The sequence below is a fragment of the Ambystoma mexicanum genome, chromosome 1q (assembly GCF_040938575.1).
Source record: "Ambystoma mexicanum isolate Mex_15411 chromosome 1q, UKY_AmexF1_1, whole genome shotgun sequence".
Taxonomy (NCBI): Eukaryota; Metazoa; Chordata; class Amphibia; order Caudata; family Ambystomatidae; genus Ambystoma; species Ambystoma mexicanum.
In genome coordinates this window covers 377,836,464-377,856,685 of record NC_090922.1, presented here as the reverse complement: position 1 = coordinate 377,856,685, position 20,222 = coordinate 377,836,464, and positions in this window count along the sequence as shown.

Below are 20,222 nucleotides of genomic sequence, written 5' to 3'. Positions count from 1 at the left end.
TCTCTAGTAACGTTAGGAGACTGATGTCGTACTCCTTCAATAGAACCTGGCAAAGTAGATTCCATTCAAATAATATAGTGTGGACCCTGGCGTTGTCTGGCTTATGCAACATTTGGAATTGGGGCGCCGGAGTTTTGACCATTGTTTTTCTGAACAAGCTCAGTAGGTTCCAGGTAACTTTGATTGAGATGAGCCCCAGCTCATAACGTAGGCATATCGTTGAGGTGCCTTTTGGAAGCTGCAATACTCGAGTCCAAAAGATGTTTTCTAGTGAGTTCCACAAAGCATTTGCGCAGCCAAATGCATTTTCCCCACTATAGATTAGAGCAGGTACCACTTTTTGCTAAAAAAACATAATAGTTGGTTTTAACAAGAATTTTCAAAAATGTTTGTTGATTAATTGGGCTTGGCATGCCAACTGCCGGCACTTGCTCTTCGCAGCATCAGACCACGGCGCATCAGTTCTGCTGGCGCTGATCTTCATGCCTAAGTAGATAGAGTTCTTTACAGTTTGTAGACACTCATTTGCAAGCCGCCAGCGAAACTTCTGTTTTCGGCCCCTAACTCCTTGTAGTTTCTCAAAAATTAAGGTTTCACTTTTATGTTTGTTGATATGGAGTCCATTGGCTACTGTATAAGAGTCAAGATAATTCAGTTTTCGCTGGAGCCCAATAGGGGTCAGGTCTATCAGAATGAGGTTGTCTGCATAAACCAAATAGTCGATAGGCGACTCGTGAAGTTTTGGAGGAAACGTGACTACACTGTTGAATGCTTGCTTTATATCCGATATAAAGAGATTACAAATAATTGCTGCTAGCGGGCAGCCTTGTTTCACGCCCTTATATGTACAAATGTCAGCAGACAACGTACCTTTCTCATCCAAGCGGATCTTAATGGAAGTGTTCGTGTGTATATCGCGGATTGCATCCACTAGACTGGGAGGACAGTTCCATCTCGTAAGTCTTTCCCACAACATCTCCCTGTTTATGCTATCAAATGCTTGAGACAGGTCTATCAGGGCCAAATAAATCTTTGAGTTTGACTTCATTGCTTCCATCTTTAAGAGATTTAACAATAGCAAGTTTAGACCACATCCTACTCATTTTACGAAGCCTGCCTGTCTAGGGTCTACGTGATTGGATTCTGTAGCCCATTTCAGCAGTTTTTGTTGCAGGAGGCTGGCGTAGATCTTCCCCAATACGTCGAGTAGTGCTATGGGCCTGTAGTTTTGTGGGTTGGTTCGGTCCACCACAGCGCTTTTCCAAGACTTTGGGGTTGAGCGGTTCTTAATGACTCTCTCAACCAAGATTACGCAGAAGTCTGTCCATAGTTCTGGGTTTTTCTTGAGCGTAAAGTTTGTTAGGCCGTCCGGCCCGGGAGCTCTAGAGTCACGCACGTTTTTAATTACGTGAAGTATGTCAAGTCACTCGAACACCAAGTCCCTTTCATTTAACACCATATGTTCCCAGACTATAACAGGTGTATCTTTAGCATATAAGTTTGAGTAGAATTCGGCCCACTTTGCTTCCGAGACTGCATTGGCCTGTAGTGCATGTTGGGAAGCCATGCTGTTGTTTATCAGTCTCCAGTAGTCGGCCGACTTTTTGCCAGAAATTTTCTGTAACATGTCTTCTGAGTCGTTTTGCAGCATAATAGCTGAATGTGATTTGAGCCAGTTCCGATAACTTTGTTTAATCACCCTTTTGCGCTCTTTCATGGAGATACTACTTAGACCTTTTAGGGTCCTTAGTTCTTGACGCATGGCTCTTTTCCATTGCAGAATGGACATATCAAATTTGTGTTTTGGTCGAAACTCATTATGTTTCGTGTTGTGTTTCCGTTCTTCAAAGTTGCACAAGAGATCTTGGTATTCAAGGGACTCCGAAGAATATTGGAACTTGTGTGTGATGGCAACTACTTCCGTGTCTAACAGGTTTAGTCTAATACTGCCAGACCCAGTGCTTACCGCAAATGGCCAACATGCCTTAGCACGCGAGGTAGAGTAATCAAATGTAAATTGAACCATATCATGGTCGCTGTGCTTCATTTTGGCAACTTCCATTTTTCTAGTCCGCTTGTGGATGTTTTCGGATACAAATATGTAGTCAAGTACCGATTGTTGATCGAGTCGTCTCCATGTAGGGCATGCCGGAATGTCACCAACCGTGTGGCCGTTGAGCATTGATAAACCTCTGAGGTCCATTTCCAGACACCACTGAGACACTACTTCTTCGTGTTTGTGTACCTTCCTGCTCTTGTCAACAGTTCTATCTGTGTTTGAAGTACAGGCAATATTTAGGTCTCCACACACAATTAGGTCCAATGGCTGCTCCTTTGTTAGTAAATCATCGATCAATGCTGTAACTTGATAGATAAAAATCAGATCATCGTTGGCCAGATGATTCCAGTATACATTGATGATATGCAAGCACGTTTCCTTGTTATTTCCGTTCTGTTGGGCACTAATGGTGGAGACCTGAATAAAGGGAGAAGGATTACATGAATTCAGAATCCGAAGACCAGACACTTTCCTTACAGACAAGAGAAGGCCAGCCATCGGTCTGCCCTTTTCCTGCTTTATGGCTGGGTTAAATGCCACTTCAAAACCTTCCAGAAGCAAGAGCCAAGTTTCTTGTAGACACAATGGCCCTCATTACGACCCTGGCGGAAATCGAAAAACGATGGCGGAAATGCAATACCGCCATCGAATACCGCTCGGTGCGATTATGACCCGTCACCGTAAAGTACGATGCCATTAGCGACACCGTAGTGAACGCCAATGCTAACTGCACCAAGTACGCGCACGCGCGCCATGCAAAACCGTAATTACCACCATGGCGCAACGGTACGCGAATTCTGACCCTAGCGGACATTTACTTAACGCCATCAAGCATGGCGGAAAGTACCACTACTGAGTGCCTGTACAAAACTCCCTGCCCACATTGCACAACTCCTCGTAGGTGCAATGAAGTTACACAATGCAACCAGTGAAATGTACAAGTCACCCATGCATGCCAACGAACAAATGAATGTAGGGGCTCCAAGTGCCTTGTGAGTGGCCATCCATATTTGGCATGTCACCATTGCCGTACTGATGCAGCACAGGCATGTGAAGGTTCAAGTACAGCAATATGAACTGAAATATGAGACAAAACAACAACAGGCCCCCATCGCTTGACACCAGTGTAAGGCAACATTCAAAGCAGTATCCTGAGGGAGACTGCACCAGCCCTGCACTCTTGCCAGTAAACAAACCAACCATCAGCATAAGCATGTACCACACAAGTTGGCAGAGTGACTGAGCAGCCAGGCTCATCTCAAGAGGGGCCAATGGGAGCTGCAGGGCACAGATGGCACGAATACAGAAGCTATTCCAATGGACATGACCTCAGTCTCCCTCCAAGAAACGCACGCAAACACAGGCACCTGTGACCAGCCATTTTCTGATAATCACATCATTCCACCAATCCACCTGGCTGACCGGCATCTGTTACACAAAAGCTAATCCCCCGCCCCTGAGTATGACATCATTAAAACAGTCATAATGGCAGCCCCTATTCCTGACCTTACTGGGCTTCGTTGGCAAACGCGGCCAGTACAGTACCACGCAACTATACTCAGAAGCCGGAACCCAATGCAGATCTTCTCACAATACATCGCTCCACAAATAGGAATATGCCACATTACTTGCAAAGAATAACGCTACACGGTTAATATCAGAATAAAATTTCAATGCACATCAAATTCACCAAGCCCATACAGCTATTAGGTCATAAACTCCAAAACATTTTTCATTAATGTGGGCTGCATCCGCAATAAATGACCAGCTTCTTCTTGTGTGACGCCCTGTTCCTTCATGGTACACAGGGGCTACATTCACGTTCAAAAAGGCAACATGGAAGCGCCTAAAACCGCAGGGCCGTCCCATTAGGTAGGCACTAGTCCAGCTGAAAGGTCGATATGTTGCTCCTAGCCACTAGTACTGCGTAAGGGCATGTGGCCCATCGGCGATCGTCCCATAAGATCGTAATGGTGCTCCACTGATTAACTCGAAGCAGCAGGTGTTGGGAGTAAAAGCCATCTGCAGGAGTGGCATACAGATGGCAGCGGCAAAAGGGGAGGAGATACCTGTCACCCAAATGAAATGAAAAAGAATAGTATGGGCATCAGAACTTCATTTGTGTTACTCACTTCAATGATCACACTAAATCTACAGCCATATGCATGCTAGCCCACTCAAAAGGATTATTTCCACCCAAAAATCACTTGCGAATCATAACTATATAAATCGAGGTGAAAACACTATTACAAACGAGTGTTTGTGTGAATGCGTCTGTTAAAACAGAATCCATTAGATGGGATTAGTAACGTGCATAGACACAAGTGTTTGAAGGCGCGTCGAGACAGGGAGGGTTCAACAAGGGCAGATAGACGATGGTCCCACTATGGCAGCTCTGCATCACATAGCGCAGGGGAAGGGGATAGATTCCAAAAAGCCATGTACATGGCAAAGTCTCAATTAAATCATCTGTCCATGCATCCATACATCATTCCCTCATCCCGGTATAAAAACGCCTGATTATTTACTCACATAACATTTGAAATTTCCATTGAGTCTGTGCGTAATGCAGTCTGCAAAATCCACTGTGCCCCAGCCCGGAATTCTAGTGTTGTGAAGTAACATGTATTTGGGAACGTCCTGCCTTATCGTCCACTACGCTATTGCGCATCCCATACTATTCATATCAATCATTGCATTCTCGCCATGGCCCCTGTCCCAAGGACATTAAACAATAGAACGTTATATTTGCAGTCAGACCTGTGGGCGTCTCCTCGCCGCTAGCTGAAAACCGAAAGCGCTGTCCTTCGAATTCCTCATTTGCAACATCACGTCGAAAAGGCATCTGTGACCGTTTGAAATCACAAATTCATCCATGTAGTGCGGCAGTGTGTGAAAATGGCAACTGGCTTCACTCACAAATGGGACGCCCCGCCCGTCGGTGAACCTCGGTACAGTGCTGCATGAGGGTCCACCGTTAATCGAGTACTACATTCCACTGACCCTTCACAAGTTTGTTCGCGACTGCAAAGTTGGTATGTGAAACAATGGGAGCATAGCAGAATGAACATATAAACCAATATTTTACTGCCATCAGGATTAAATACATGATTGTAATAGCAAGATGCCATGCATCAAATTGCAGCGTTGTGTGCGGGACGTGCTCGCCCAAAGGGGATTGCAGCTGGCACAGGTGGAATGAATCACCACAGGTGGAGGCTATACAGCCTGAAAACACATAAATTGCACACCCAACCCCCTCCCACAACCACACCCACTCCAAAATGCTACCGGCAGGACTAGCGATGTTGGCCCTGGGGGACCTGATAGCACTGCAAGTACTCCAACTTCAAGAAGAAGACGAACACCAACTACTACAACAACCGGCCGCACAGAGGAGACGCAGGAGGAGGAGGAGGGCAAGGCAGGGCCAGCAAGGCCCACCAGCACAGCCACTACCACCACGCAGGCAGCCCGCAATCCCACGCCTCCGAGCTCATCCGTTCAACCTCACTGATGAGCAGATCCACACCCTCTACCGTTTGGACCGGGACACCATAACCGCCATTGTGGACATGACACACGCTGACCTTGTCAGCATGATAGATAGCCCAACCGCCATCCCACCCCTACTGAAGGTGGTGTCTGTACTCCACTTCCTGGCCACAGGCACCTACCAGCACACAGTCGGACAGTTGCATGGCATTTCACAGCCACTGTTGTCTCGATGCCCTCCTGAAGCACGCAGACGACTACATCTCTTTACCACGCTCGGAGCAGGAGATTACAAACACAAAAGTGGGATTCCATGCACTTGCCGGCATACCGGGTTGCATTGGTGCCATCGACTGCACCCATGTGGAATTGGTTGTCCCACATGCCATGGAGGTCCAGTACCGCAACCGGAAACAATATCATTCTCTTAATGTACAAATGGTGTGTGACTCCAACAGGATCTTTACACATTGTTGTGCCCGATTTCCTGGATCAACCCATGATTCTATGGTCTTGAGGAACTCTACAATACCACGCTACATGGAGCGACACGCAGGGAACAGATCCTGGCTACTCGGTGAATCTCATTTCATGCATGATAATGTGGGGTATGTGATGCAGCAATGACCTGGCAGGAAGGGGGGGGGATGCGTACGTAGCAATGTCATTCCACAAACATCCTTTATTGTCCACATACAGGTGATGCCGGGTATCCACTGAAGAGATGGCTCCTTACACCACTCCGGAACCCACAGAACCAGCATGAGGAGGACTACAACCATGCCCACTCACGTACCCGTGTAGTCATAGAACAGGCATTCGGCCTACTGAAGGCTCGTTTCCGCTGCCTCAGCAGGTCTGGCGGGGCACTCCTGTACCGCCATGAGAAGGTTGCAAAGATGGTCATGGCATGTGTCATGCTACACAACATGTGCGTACGTAGAAATGTGCCCATGCCCCCTGACGCAGAACTGCAAGCACCTGAAGATGGTCATGATGAGTGTGGGGATGTGGCAGCACCTGAAGGAGTCCGCGAGGCACAGGAGGCCCGTGAAATTCATCAGAATATCATAGATTCATGCTTCTAGCACTCACGCCTGGTGGCTGATACATGGACACGGGACTTGTGGCACTGTGTGTGTCTGGAACATGCACAATATGGACTGTACGCCTATAAAGGCCTCGTACACAAAGATCATTGTCCACACATCTCATTGGATGATTGTGAAATGTTTATAGCATATGTGAAATTATATTACACACTCCATCGACCCGCCACCCAAGAATGCCCAACACCCCCCCTCCACCCTCCTACCTCCCCCCCGAACACCAGTGTCCAAAGATGCTCATTGTCAGTGGGCAGACTCTATTGCAAGCCCCCTCTCCGGGTATCAGGGGCACCCCTGCCTGTGGAGCGCAGGTTCCTCCCAGATCTACGTTGGGGGCTGCCCTGGACGGAACTTGCAACGGATGATGTCTCTGCCTGCTCACGTCCATGCATGTCCCTAAGGGTTTGTGAGAGCTCAGTGAGCACACGGCGCACAGCGGCAAGTTCACCACATACGTCTTTGGACGTCACATGCAGTTCCCCTCTCAGGCTCTCGGTGCTTCTCTCCATTTGTACCCTTAGTGTCTCTGTACTTCTCTCCATTTGTAGCCTTAGTGTCTCTGTACTTCGCTCCATTTGTGCCCTAAGTGTCTCAGTAGATGTTTCTATGGCTGCCTTAGAACCCCCACATTCATCAGCATGCTCCTTGAGGAGCGTGGCCAGTTGCTGCTGTTGCACGATCACCTGGTCGAGGGACTGTTGCCTCTGCTGGGCCATGCCCATTTGCGGTGGTGTCACAGAGGGGCTGATCACCTCATGTTGCCTTGCCACAGGGCTTGTGGGGGATGGCCAGTCGTCGTCTTGTGGGTGCCCCTGCATGGTATCCTCATGGTGTACGGGATGAAACAGACAGGGGGATTGAGACAGGTCATGGATGGGTCCTACATCGACAGCACCGTTATCTGTGTCGGAGCATGCTGGCATTAATGCAGTGTCACCTATGGTGCTGCTGCCACCAGAAGCAGTGCCTTCTGTGGCATCCATTGGGGGAAACTGTGGTGCTGCTGTTGTGGGCATGCTGGCTGCTGGGGTGCCTGTTGAAGTCCCCTCCTGTGTGCTGCCACTTGATTTGTGCTGCTGCCGTGTCTTGATCCGTGCAGCTGAGGTGGAGGGTCTTTGGCCGTTGGTCTTGGCCCTCTTTGCAGGTGTGCTGGTAGGGGTGTCCTGAAGCTCGTCGTTTGAATCGGACCCTGCGGTGGAGTAAAGGAGGGCGAGCGTTATTCATGGGTCTGTGGAAATTGGAATGGCAATGTATCACATGCATTGGGGTGGTACCTGAGGGTGATTTGGGTCAGGGCCTTGGAGGTGGTTTCATTTTTGTGTGGATTGAGGATGCAGTTGTTTTGCAGCCTGCAGTTAGGGTGTGCATGCTGCACGTGTAGAGGGTGTCATTAGGATTTTTAATTATTTATGTATTTAATGTGACTTTTGAAGTGCGCTATCAGGCCAATGTATGTGGACGTTCTCCTGGACATGTGTTTCTGTTGCACTATGTGGACACATGGTACTTCACATGATTGGACATTGTGGATTTAGCATTGTTTTCTTTGGCCCACCTACCTGATTCTTCGGATGTCTGCACTCCTTTCTCCATCCCTCCGACTCCCTCTATACTCTCCATTCCAATGGTGGAGGCACAGATTTCTTCCCAGGGGGTCAACTTGATGGGTGATTCCGATCCTCCCCCGGTAGCTGTGGCAATGTTACGGTTGGCTGATAGTATGCTCCGTACGCGTATCCGCAAGTCGTCCCATTGCTTTCTGCATTGCTGTGGGGTGCGGTCCCCACCGCACTTGCCCGCTGTGCCACCAGGGCCCATATGGCCTTCTTGTTCGCAAGTGCCGTCCTGGTCATTTGCGTCGAGAAGACGACGGTAGCATTCTCCTGGAGGGTCTCTGTGAGCACGGTGAGTTCCTCATGGGAGAAGTGGACCTGCCGCTTGCGGTCGCGCGCTTTTTTCGCAACTTTTCCCATTCTGATTGTTTTCACTAGGGTGGCTAACGGGTTGGGATGTGTCTCAGGGTAGGATTTTTAATGGTTGTGTTGGGATTCTGATTTTATAGGTGTACGGCGTGCTGTTTCCCGTTCCGGGCCCATGTTTTTACTTCCGTTTCCGTATATTTACGGTCACCGTATTTTGCGATTACCGCTCATTACGGTGACCGCTATGATGGGTGGCGGAATTGCACCTAGGGCGCCGTACGACGGCGGTGAGAGGCGTTTTGGGGACATTTCCGCCATCGCGGACTTTGCACTTCCGCCATGGCGTAATGCTCGTGCCCGATGGGTCAGAATTGGCCGCACTTTACTCCATCGTGCAATGGCGGAAACGCTATTTACGCTATGGCGGTCAGGTCAGTTACTTTCCGCCAGGGTCGTAATGAGGGCCAATATGTCTAGCCCTGTGGCCCATGTTGTTTCAAATAAGTGCATAAAGCTGCGGGTGTTCCATGAACCCATGGTGCACCCTTTACATCCCTCAGGCTCCTGGCGTTACGTCTCCTGTTGTTTGTTAAGGTCGAGACCAACAATGACCAGTCGGCGTCTTTGTTGTTTGTAGTTTCTTGGGCCTTCATGTCGACCCCTGGGGTCAAGGAGCTCACCATTCCATTGACCGTTATTCTTATCGGATCCCTCATGTGAGGTGCCTCTGTAGAGACAAAGGCTCGGTGGGATCCAAGCACGGGCTCCTCGGTTTTGTTCGTGTCCTGCTTTGGCTCAGTTTCTCCAATAAATGGATGGCTTATGACTGGGACTGTTGCAGAGCACGTCTTCTCCTTGGGAGAGTCAGGTTGCACGCCTTCTTCAATTTTTGCTATGTCAAACCCCAGTGACATCAGCACAGGACCAGCGTCCAACAGGGCTTCTGCTATGAGCTTGGACTGTAGATGTAAAATCACAGCATCGTTTTTCTTTTCGTTGAAAAATTCCACGATTTTTAGATCCTCAGATTAGATTGCTCTTAGACCGGGGATCAGATGGCATAGCCAGAGCACGCTGTGTCGATTTAAAATTAGGTCGTCAGAGGATTCAATTTGTTCTAGGAGCAGACGGTGGGGAGCCTGTACCAGTGATGTTTGTGTTTTCCTCCCTTTCGTGCTAGCCTTAGGAGCGCACGCGCTTTTGCTGGTCTGCTGCAATATTTGGGTCTTTGAATAATTCCCTGTATTAAGGATCATCATTTTTCCATTTCTGTATTCTGTTGTTGCACCAGTATTCACAGAATATGACTCTCTCTTTAGAGCTTGCACATTGTTGATGTCAAGCAGACGCTCAGAGGCGACTTGTGGGCTTGTCAACAGGCCTTTAGTTTGAGACTTGGCAACAAGCAATCGTCGTTTGGCATCCAAGGTCGCGAAGGTGGGCGCCAGCAGATCTTTCTCTGTTTGGGGCAAGAGTGGCGGTTGAATCAATTGACACGTTCTAGATGGATTTGTAGAGGTCATCACAAAGTTAGACACCTGTTTGCATGCCTGTGCAGCTGTGTCAAGTGAATTTGTGTCTACAAACAACACCGGACTAGTAGACCCTTCTGCAGCATTCAGAGGAAGCGAGACAGCAGTTGACTCGGGAGTACTCTTGATGTGATCCGCAGATGGATCCAAAAAGCCATGTACATGGCAAAGTCTCAATTAAATCATCTGTCCATGCATCCATACATCATTCCCTCATCCCGGTATAAAAACGCCTGATTATTTACTCACATAACATTTGAAATTTCCATTGAGTCTGTGCGTAATGCAGTCTGCAAAATCCACTGTGCCCCAGCCCGGAATTCTAGTGTTGTGAAGTAACATGTATTTGGGAACGTCCTGCCTTATCGTCCACTACGCTATTGCGCATCCCATACTATTCATATCAATCATTGCATTCTCGCCATGGCCCCTGTCCCAAGGACATTAAACAATAGAACGTTATATTTGCAGTCAGACCTGTGGGCGTCTCCTCGCCGCTAGCTGAAAACCGAAAGCGCTGTCCTTCGAATTCCTCATTTGCAACATCACGTCGAAAAGGCATCTGTGACCGTTTGAAATCACAAATTCATCCATGTAGTGCGGCAGTGTGTGAAAATGGCAACTGGCTTCACTCACAAATGGGACGCCCCGCCCGTCGGTGAACCTCGGTACAGTGCTGCATGAGGGTCCACCGTTAATCGAGTACTACATTCCACTGACCCTTCACAAGTTTGTTCGCGACTGCAAAGTTGGTATGTGAAACAATGGGAGCATAGCAGAATGAACATATAAACCAATATTTCACTGCCATCAGGATTAAATACATGATTGTAATAGCAAGATGCCATGCATCAAATTGCAGCGTTGTGTGCGGGACGTGCTCGCCCAAAGGGGATTGCAGCTGGCACAGGTGGAATGAATCACCACAGGTGGAGGCTATACAGCCTGAAAACACATAAATTGCACACCCAACCCCCTCCCACAACCACACCCACTCCAAAATGCTACCGGCAGGACTAGCGATGTTGGCCCTGGGGGACCTGATAGCACTGCAAGTACTCCAACTTCAAGAAGAAGACGAACACCAACTACTACAACAACCGGCCGCACAGAGGAGACGCAGGAGGAGGAGGAGGGCAAGGCAGGGCCAGCAAGGCCCACCAGCACAGCCACTACCACCACGCAGGCAGCCCGCAATCCCACGCCTCCGAGCTCATCCGTTCAACCTCACTGATGAGCAGATCCACACCCTCTACCGTTTGGACCGGGACACCATAACCGCCATTGTGGACATGACACACGCTGACCTTGTCAGCATGATAGATAGCCCAACCGCCATCCCACCCCTACTGAAGGTGGTGTCTGTACTCCACTTCCTGGCCACAGGCACCTACCAGCACACAGTCGGACAGTTGCATGGCATTTCACAGCCACTGTTGTCTCGATGCCCTCCTGAAGCACGCAGACGACTACATCTCTTTACCACGCTCGGAGCAGGAGATTACAAACACAAAAGTGGGATTCCATGCACTTGCCGGCATACCGGGTTGCATTGGTGCCATCGACTGCACCCATGTGGAATTGGTTGTCCCACATGCCATGGAGGTCCAGTACCGCAACCGGAAACAATATCATTCTCTTAATGTACAAATGGTGTGTGACTCCAACAGGATCTTTACACATTGTTGTGCCCGATTTCCTGGATCAACCCATGATTCTATGGTCTTGAGGAACTCTACAATACCACGCTACATGGAGCGACACGCAGGGAACAGATCCTGGCTACTCGGTGAATCTCATTTCATGCATGATAATGTGGGGTATGTGATGCAGCAATGACCTGGCAGGAAGGGGGGGGATGCGTACGTAGCAATGTCATTCCACAAACATCCTTTATTGTCCACATACAGGTGATGCCGGGTATCCACTGAAGAGATGGCTCCTTACACCACTCCGGAACCCACAGAACCAGCATGAGGAGGACTACAACCATGCCCACTCACGTACCCGTGTAGTCATAGAACAGGCATTCGGCCTACTGAAGGCTCGTTTCCGCTGCCTCAGCAGGTCTGGCGGGGCACTCCTGTACCGCCATGAGAAGGTTGCAAAGATGGTCATGGCATGTGTCATGCTACACAACATGTGCGTACGTAGAAATGTGCCCATGCCCCCTGACGCAGAACTGCAAGCACCTGAAGATGGTCATGATGAGTGTGGGGATGTGGCAGCACCTGAAGGAGTCCGCGAGGCACAGGAGGCCCGTGAAATTCGTCAGAATATCATAGATTCATGCTTCTAGCACTCACGCCTGGTGGCTGATACATGGACACGGGACTTGTGGCACTGTGTGTGTCTGGAACATGCACAATATGGACTGTACGCCTATAAAGGCCTCGTACACAAAGATCATTGTCCACACATCTCATTGGATGATTGTGAAATGTTTATAGCATATGTGAAATTATATTACACACTCCATCGACCCGCCACCCAAGAATGCCCAACACCCCCCTCCACCCTCCTACCTCCCCCCCGAACACCAGTGTCCAAAGATGCTCATTGTCAGTGGGCAGACTCTATTGCAAGCCCCCTCTCCGGGTATCAGGGGCACCCCTGCCTGTGGAGCGCAGGTTCCTCCCAGATCTACGTTGGGGGCTGCCCTGGACGGAACTTGCAACGGATGATGTCTCTGCCTGCTCACGTCCATGCATGTCCCTAAGGGTTTGTGAGAGCTCAGTGAGCACACGGCGCACAGCGGCAAGTTCACCACATACGTCTTTGGACGTCACATGCAGTTCCCCTCTCAGGCTCTCGGTGCTTCTCTCCATTTGTACCCTTAGTGTCTCTGTACTTCTCTCCATTTGTAGCCTTAGTGTCTCTGTACTTCGCTCCATTTGTGCCCTAAGTGTCTCAGTAGGTGTTTCTATGGCTGCCTTAGAACCCCCACATTCATCAGCATGCTCCTTGAGGAGCGTGGCCAGTTGCTGCTGTTGCACGATCACCTGGTCGAGGGACTGTTGCCTCTGCTGGGCCATGCCCATTTGCGGTGGTGTCACAGAGGGGCTGATCACCTCATGTTGCCTTGCCACAGGGCTTGTGGGGGATGGCCAGTCGTCGTCTTGTGGGTGCCCCTGCATGGTATCCTCATGGTGTACGGGATGAAACAGACAGGGGGATTGAGACAGGTCATGGATGGGTCCTACATCGACAGCACCGTTATCTGTGTCGGAGCATGCTGGCATTAATGCAGTGTCACCTATGGTGCTGCTGCCACCAGAAGCAGTGCCTTCTGTGGCATCCATTGGGGGAAACTGTGGTGCTGCTGTTGTGGGCATGCTGGCTGCTGGGGTGCCTGTTGAAGTCCCCTCCTGTGTGCTGCCACTTGATTTGTGCTGCTGCCGTGTCTTGATCCGTGCAGCTGAGGTGGAGGGTCTTTGGCCGTTGGTCTTGGCCCTCTTTGCAGGTGTGCTGGTAGGGGTGTCCTGAAGCTCGTCGTTTGAATCGGACCCTGCGGTGGAGTAAAGGAGGGCGAGCGTTATTCATGGGTCTGTGGAAATTGGAATGGCAATGTATCACATGCATTGGGGTGGTACCTGAGGGTGATTTGGGTCAGGGCCTTGGAGGTGGTTTCATTTTTGTGTGGATTGAGGATGCAGTTGTTTTGCAGCCTGCAGTTAGGGTGTGCATGCTGCACGTGTAGAGGGTGTCATTAGGATTTTTAATTATTTATGTATTTAATGTGACTTTTGAAGTGCGCTATCAGGCCAATGTATGTGGACGTTCTCCTGGACATGTGTTTCTGTTGCACTATGTGGACACATGGTACTTCACATGATTGGACATTGTGGATTTAGCATTGTTTTCTTTGGCCCACCTACCTGATTCTTCGGATGTCTGCACTCCTTTCTCCATCCCTCCGACTCCCTCTATACTCTCCATTCCAATGGTGGAGGCACAGATTTCTTCCCAGGGGGTCAACTTGATGGGTGATTCCGATCCTCCCCCGGTAGCTGTGGCAATGTTACGGTTGGCTGATAGTATGCTCCGTACGCGTATCCGCAAGTCGTCCCATTGCTTTCTGCATTGCTGTGGGGTGCGGTCCCCACCGCACTTGCCCGCTGTGCCACCAGGGCCCATATGGCCTTCTTGTTCGCAAGTGCCGTCCTGGTCATTTGCGTCGAGAAGACGACGGTAGCATTCTCCTGGAGGGTCTCTGTGAGCACGGTGAGTTCCTCATGGGAGAAGTGGACCTGCCGCTTGCGGTCGCACACTTTTTTCGCAACTTTTCCCATTCTGATTGTTTTCACTAGGGTGGCTAACGGGTTGGGATGTGTCTCAGGGTAGGATGTTTAATGGTTGTGTTGGGATTCTGATTTTATAGGTGTACGGCGTGCTGTTTCCCGTTCCGGGCCCATGTTTTTACTTCCGTTTCCGTATATTTACGGTCACCGTATTTTGCGATTACCGCTCATTACGGTGACCGCTATGATGGGTGGCGGAATTGCACCTAGGGCGCCGTACGACGGCGGTGAGAGGCGTTTTGGGGACATTTCCGCCATCGCGGACTTTGCACTTCCGCCATGGCGTAATGCTCGTGCCCGATGGGTCAGAATTGGCCGCACTTTACTCCATCGTGCAATGGCGGAAACGCTATTTACGCTATGGCGGTCAGGTCAGTTACTTTCCGCCAGGGTCGTAATGAGGGCCAATATGTCTAGCCCTGTGGCCCATGTTGTTTCAAATAAGTGCATAAAGCCGCGGGTGTTCCATGAACCCATGGTGCACCCTTTACATCCCTCAGGCTCCTGGCGTTACGTCTCCTGTTGTTTGTTAAGGTCGAGACCAACAATGACCAGTCGGCGTCTTTGTTGTTTGTAGTTTCTTGGGCCTTCATGTCGACCCCTGGGGTCAAGGAGCTCACCATTCCATTGACCGTTATTCTTATCGGATCCCTCATGTGAGGTGCCTCTGTAGAGACAAAGGCTCGGTGGGATCCAAGCACGGGCTCCTCGGTTTTGTTCGTGTCCTGCTTTGGCTCAGTTTCTCCAATAAATGGATGGCTTATGACTGGGACTGTTGCAGAGCACGTCTTCTCCTTGGGAGAGTCAGGTTGCACGCCTTCTTCAATTTTTGCTATGTCAAACCCCAGTGACATCAGCACAGGACCAGCGTCCAACAGGGCTTCTGCTATGAGCTTGGACTGTAGATGTAAAATCACAGCATCGTTTTTCTTTTCGTTGAAAAATTCCACGATTTTTAGATCCTCAGATTAGATTGCTCTTAGACCGGGGATCAGATGGCATAGCCAGAGCACGCTGTGTCGATTTAAAATTAGGTCGTCAGAGGATTCAATTTGTTCTAGGAGCAGACGGTGGGGAGCCTGTACCAGTGATGTTTGTGTTTTCCTCCCTTTCGTGCTAGCCTTAGGAGCGCACGCGCTTTTGCTGGTCTGCTGCAATATTTGGGTCTTTGAATAATTCCCTGTATTAAGGATCATCATTTTTCCATTTCTGTATTCTGTTGTTGCACCAGTATTCACAGAATATGACTCTCTCTTTAGAGCTTGCACATTGTTGATGTCAAGCAGACGCTCAGAGGCGACTTGTGGGCTTGTCAACAGGCCTTTAGTTTGAGACTTGGCAACAAGCAATCGTCGTTTGGCATCCAAGGTCGCGAAGGTGGGCGCCAGCAGATCTTTCTCTGTTTGGGGCAAGAGTGGCGGTTGAATCAATTGACACGTTCTAGATGGATTTGTAGAGGTCATCACAAAGTTAGACACCTGTTTGCATGCCTGTGCAGCTGTGTCAAGTGAATTTGTGTCTACAAACAACACCGGACTAGTAGACCCTTCTGCAGCATTCAGAGGAAGCGAGACAGCAGTTGACTCGGGAGTACTCTTGATGTGATCCGCAGATGGATCCATTGCGGAAAGTTCTTCATCATCATAAGTTGAAAGATTTATTAGCGCATCTGAGCCGTCACTAGCACAAGTTTGTAATTCATCAAAAACTGTTGGTACAGGATTCGCCATGTTCGTAGCCTGCTTTTTTTCTAAACGTTTTTCTTTAGTAAAGGGGCCATTGACCGTTACATTAACTGTTTTAAGGTTGCGCAGAAATTTTCTGGCTTTCCTTAACGGCTGGTTTTTGGATTTTTTGGTTGGGCCTGTCCTTGGATGTAACCTGGCTACAGTTGCCTTTTGAGTGGCTGAAGGACCCTTAAAGATGTTATATATTTCAGGTGTCAGATCAACCACTACCTTTGGAGACGTTGATGACGTTTGGGAGCAAGATGATTCCAGGTTCGCGAGTGTCATAGGTGTTGATGGCACTTGAGGATTTTGAAGAGCCAAGTTCGAGGCCGCTTGGGTCTCCTTTAAAATGACAGCAAACGTACTACTAGCCTGGTTTGGTTCCGTCAAAGGGACATTATCATGCTGAAAGTCAGATGAGAGCGTGGCGTTCTCAGTAGACATAAGCAGTAATTCACAGTCCAAATGCTTAGATACTTGTGATTGAGACACATCGTTTCCCGAGGTGCTCCGAGAGTTCAGTATAGGTTGCGCATGCAAGGGTTCACTTAATTTAGCATGCTCGACTGGGCTGCTAAAGCGATTTTGTGCGTTCTCCACAACGTTAGCACAGGCCTGCTCTCTGAAGTTCTTCACTTGTGCTGGCATCGCTGATGGAGATATCGAACGAGGGACTGCACAGGTGGTAACGTCCAGTGAACGGACGTACTCTTTTCTTTGTTGTTGAAAGATCCCCAGCACCTCTTTTGCCACCTCTGCCAATAGTTTTTTGTCCAAGTTTGCATTTTTAGCATGGTCGAAGAGGGCTTCTAGGGCCCAGTCAGCCTTTCGATGTATCCCATGGAGCACTTCTTTGCAGTGAAAGTTTTTTGTTTCCCATACTCAGCAATTTGCTGTTCATTGCGATAACCACCGATGAAAGTTCTTTTATATTCTCATTGAGATTTTCATACATTTTGATGAATGGGGCAATTGATAACGTGATAGATGAGATTATGGTTGCTTGTAAGTCTTTAGCGTGCTGAACTGTATCCTGCTCTTCCAACATGTTACTGGCTAACCGTGGGCCTGACCTGCCACGATGCACTGGTCTTCTAATCTTCGGATAGGGACGTTCCATTATGGACGAGTCAGTAGAAGCTTCATCTGTCGAAGATGCACTCGTAGAAGAAAGGAGTTTAGTAGGTTGCGTCGAAGTTGGGTGCACTGCTAGGGTGGCCGAGGAGGATCCGGGGGAGATGTTAGACATTTTCAATTTTTTGTTCTGTGAACAACTTACACTGGGAGACATAATCCCAATGAGCCTCCTACGTTTAAGTAGGGAGCTAGCCCCCCGTGTTTGAGCTGAGAATTGCAAGGACAGGGGCTCAGCATCAGGGCTGTGAGCAGCGTTTGCACACTCCAACACGGACGTCCCTTGGTTAGCTGTAAATTTGGAAGCTCTTTCCACATTAAGACGAGTGAGATCATTTAGAAGTTTATTAACTACCTCCAATGAATTTCTTCTTTCAGGGCCAGATCTCGAGTCATCAGAGGATGTGATCCGTACAGGAGGAGGCTGCTCATTATTTTGGTCTGAGACGGCGCCCCTCCCCTCCCACTGTTGTGGAATGCACCTCGCTGCAGCTATGTGTTCCCCAGCTGCAGCTGAAATGTTCTTGCTGTTAAATACCTCCTCACAGGGAGCATCCGCCGCATAGTGAGTATTGCCAGTGATGTCAACAGTGTCTAATGATCTATAGAACCTGGGCCGTGGGGGTTTTCATTAATGTTGCACTTTTGTGTTGGGGACAAGTTAGGGCATGGCGTCAAAATGCCCGCAGTGCTCTGGGGCTCGACCACGCCACCGGCAGGCACTCTGCACTCGCACATCAGCCCCCCATCGCCATCCATCAGGACAGCCAGACTACGCCCCCTATTCAGTCCATCGGGCGAACCAACCGCCTCCACAGGCCATCCACTAGGCCCTCCTGCCACCAACCCAACAGCGGCAGGCCCCAATGCCTCAACAAGACAATCCCCAGGGCCTGGCCCCCCTCTGCAGACCGCCCCGTCAGCATCACCCCCACCACCACCTGTCGCGTGCGTCGACGACCAACGCTCCTCAAGCAGTCGAACAGGCCGCACAGGCACGGCCGCCAGGAGCTTGGCAGGGAGAGACTCCACAGGCCAGGTACCGTTGTTTGTGTACAGTTCCAGACAGTTAGTATACTTTAAGCAGGCGCTATGCACATTAGCACTTACTTGATCCGTGGGTGAGGTGCTTGTAGTCGGTGAAGTTAGAGTTGATGAAAATGTTGTTGACGTTGTTGCAGCTGTTGGGAGGGTGAAGATACTCGATGTCGCAGAGGGCCGCTCAGTGTGCGACTCCGCTACGCTCGTAGCCTGAGCCTGATTGATTGTGCACAACGCCGGCTCCGTAGACTGTGCAGCTTCCAGCTTGGGCTCGGCTTGAGTTTCACGCATTGCCCGCCCTCCAATGTTGCGAGCACACGCTGCTTAGCCTGTATGCACTTGTAAAGTCCACCGAGTCCACGGACTTCCTCGGACTCCTCAGACTCAGCCCGGACTCCGCGCCCGCTCCACAGCGGGAATGAGTCTTTGTAGGCACACCCACAGCAAATAGGAAACAGAGTAAACAGACTCTCAGCTCCAGCAGCTCCTCAGACTTAGCCCAGACTCACTGTTTTTTGTCATTGCTTTTTGTCTCTTGGTGGGTGAATCATTATAAATGCCCTATCATATCTTCTTTGTAAGCCCTCAGGAACTTTTAAAATGCATTGACTTGATTTATCTGTTCCTTTTTTTCATCTTTTTTCTACCTATACCTTTGTCCTTTGTGCTGTGCTTGTAGTTTGACAATTTTTGTCATTTTAGCTTGTTATGTATTTTTTAAGTGTTTTGATATTAAATGGCAGAGTTCTTCTTTTGTTGTGTATTTTTAAAGTTTTCATTTTTCTCTACGGTCTTGCATTTTAAAATCACTACGACCAGCAGTGATGATGAAGTAGTGTAGGTGACTTTGGCTTTACCTCTACTGAAGAAGCAATGTGCACAAAAAGCATTTTCTGACAGTTTCCAATATTTCTGAGTAAAGAACCAACACATCAAGAAGCAAATTGAGTAAGACATGTTCAATTTCTGTGGTAAGGTTTTGCGGCGGGGACCTTCACACAAGCCGTTGCACTGTTTGGGAACATTAACGTTAATTCAACATCTTGTCCCCGTACATTGGGATGAAGTGGACGAATCATATAGGAAGGCTCATGTGAAACATAAGGTCAAAGCGCATGGAGCAAGATCTGCAAAGCACTATTTATCATCTACGCCACAGACTTCCAATACGATTTAGTGGTTATTTTCCACCAACTAACATCCAACCTCAGTCCATCGTTTCTGTACCCGATCTTTCAAACTTTCTGGTGATGTGCAAAGCCTGTCACAGCTTGATCAAGGTGGAAGGTGGCACGCTAGACACTTAGGGCAAGGCTCTTTCAGAACATCTGTCAAATTGCCAATGCTAGGAATATTTTTAAGTGTCTTTTTTACCCCATTCTTTAGAAGAAGAAAAAACAAAAAATCGAAAACAAATAAATGTTCTCTTTTTTGTTTACCTTTTGTTATATGTAAGAAACGTTGTGTTTTTCCCTTCGCTGTTCCTGTATCTTCTTTCCCTATGCCCAAAATGGCCCTTTTCAGGGCAAACTTTTCAGTTATAAAAATGAAAAATATAAACACATACTGTATATGTGGATCAAAGACCTTTCATTGATCCTTTCAATAGAGTGTGTGTTTAAAAAATGACATACCCTTATGTATTTCATTATAGCCACGGTTATACTATGTGGAAGCTGCCGGTCAACCCTCCCAGTCATTGCCGCATTTAGCCACACATGCATACTTGGTAGCTGCAGCTATAAAACCGTTTAAAAAATATATATATTTAAATATATATGTGGGCAGTCGTGTATTTTCTGTATTCAGTTACTGTAACACTTTAATAACTTTCAATTCATCAACAGTACACATGCATGTAAAAATTAAAAAAATGTATGTAAATATGCAAACAACATT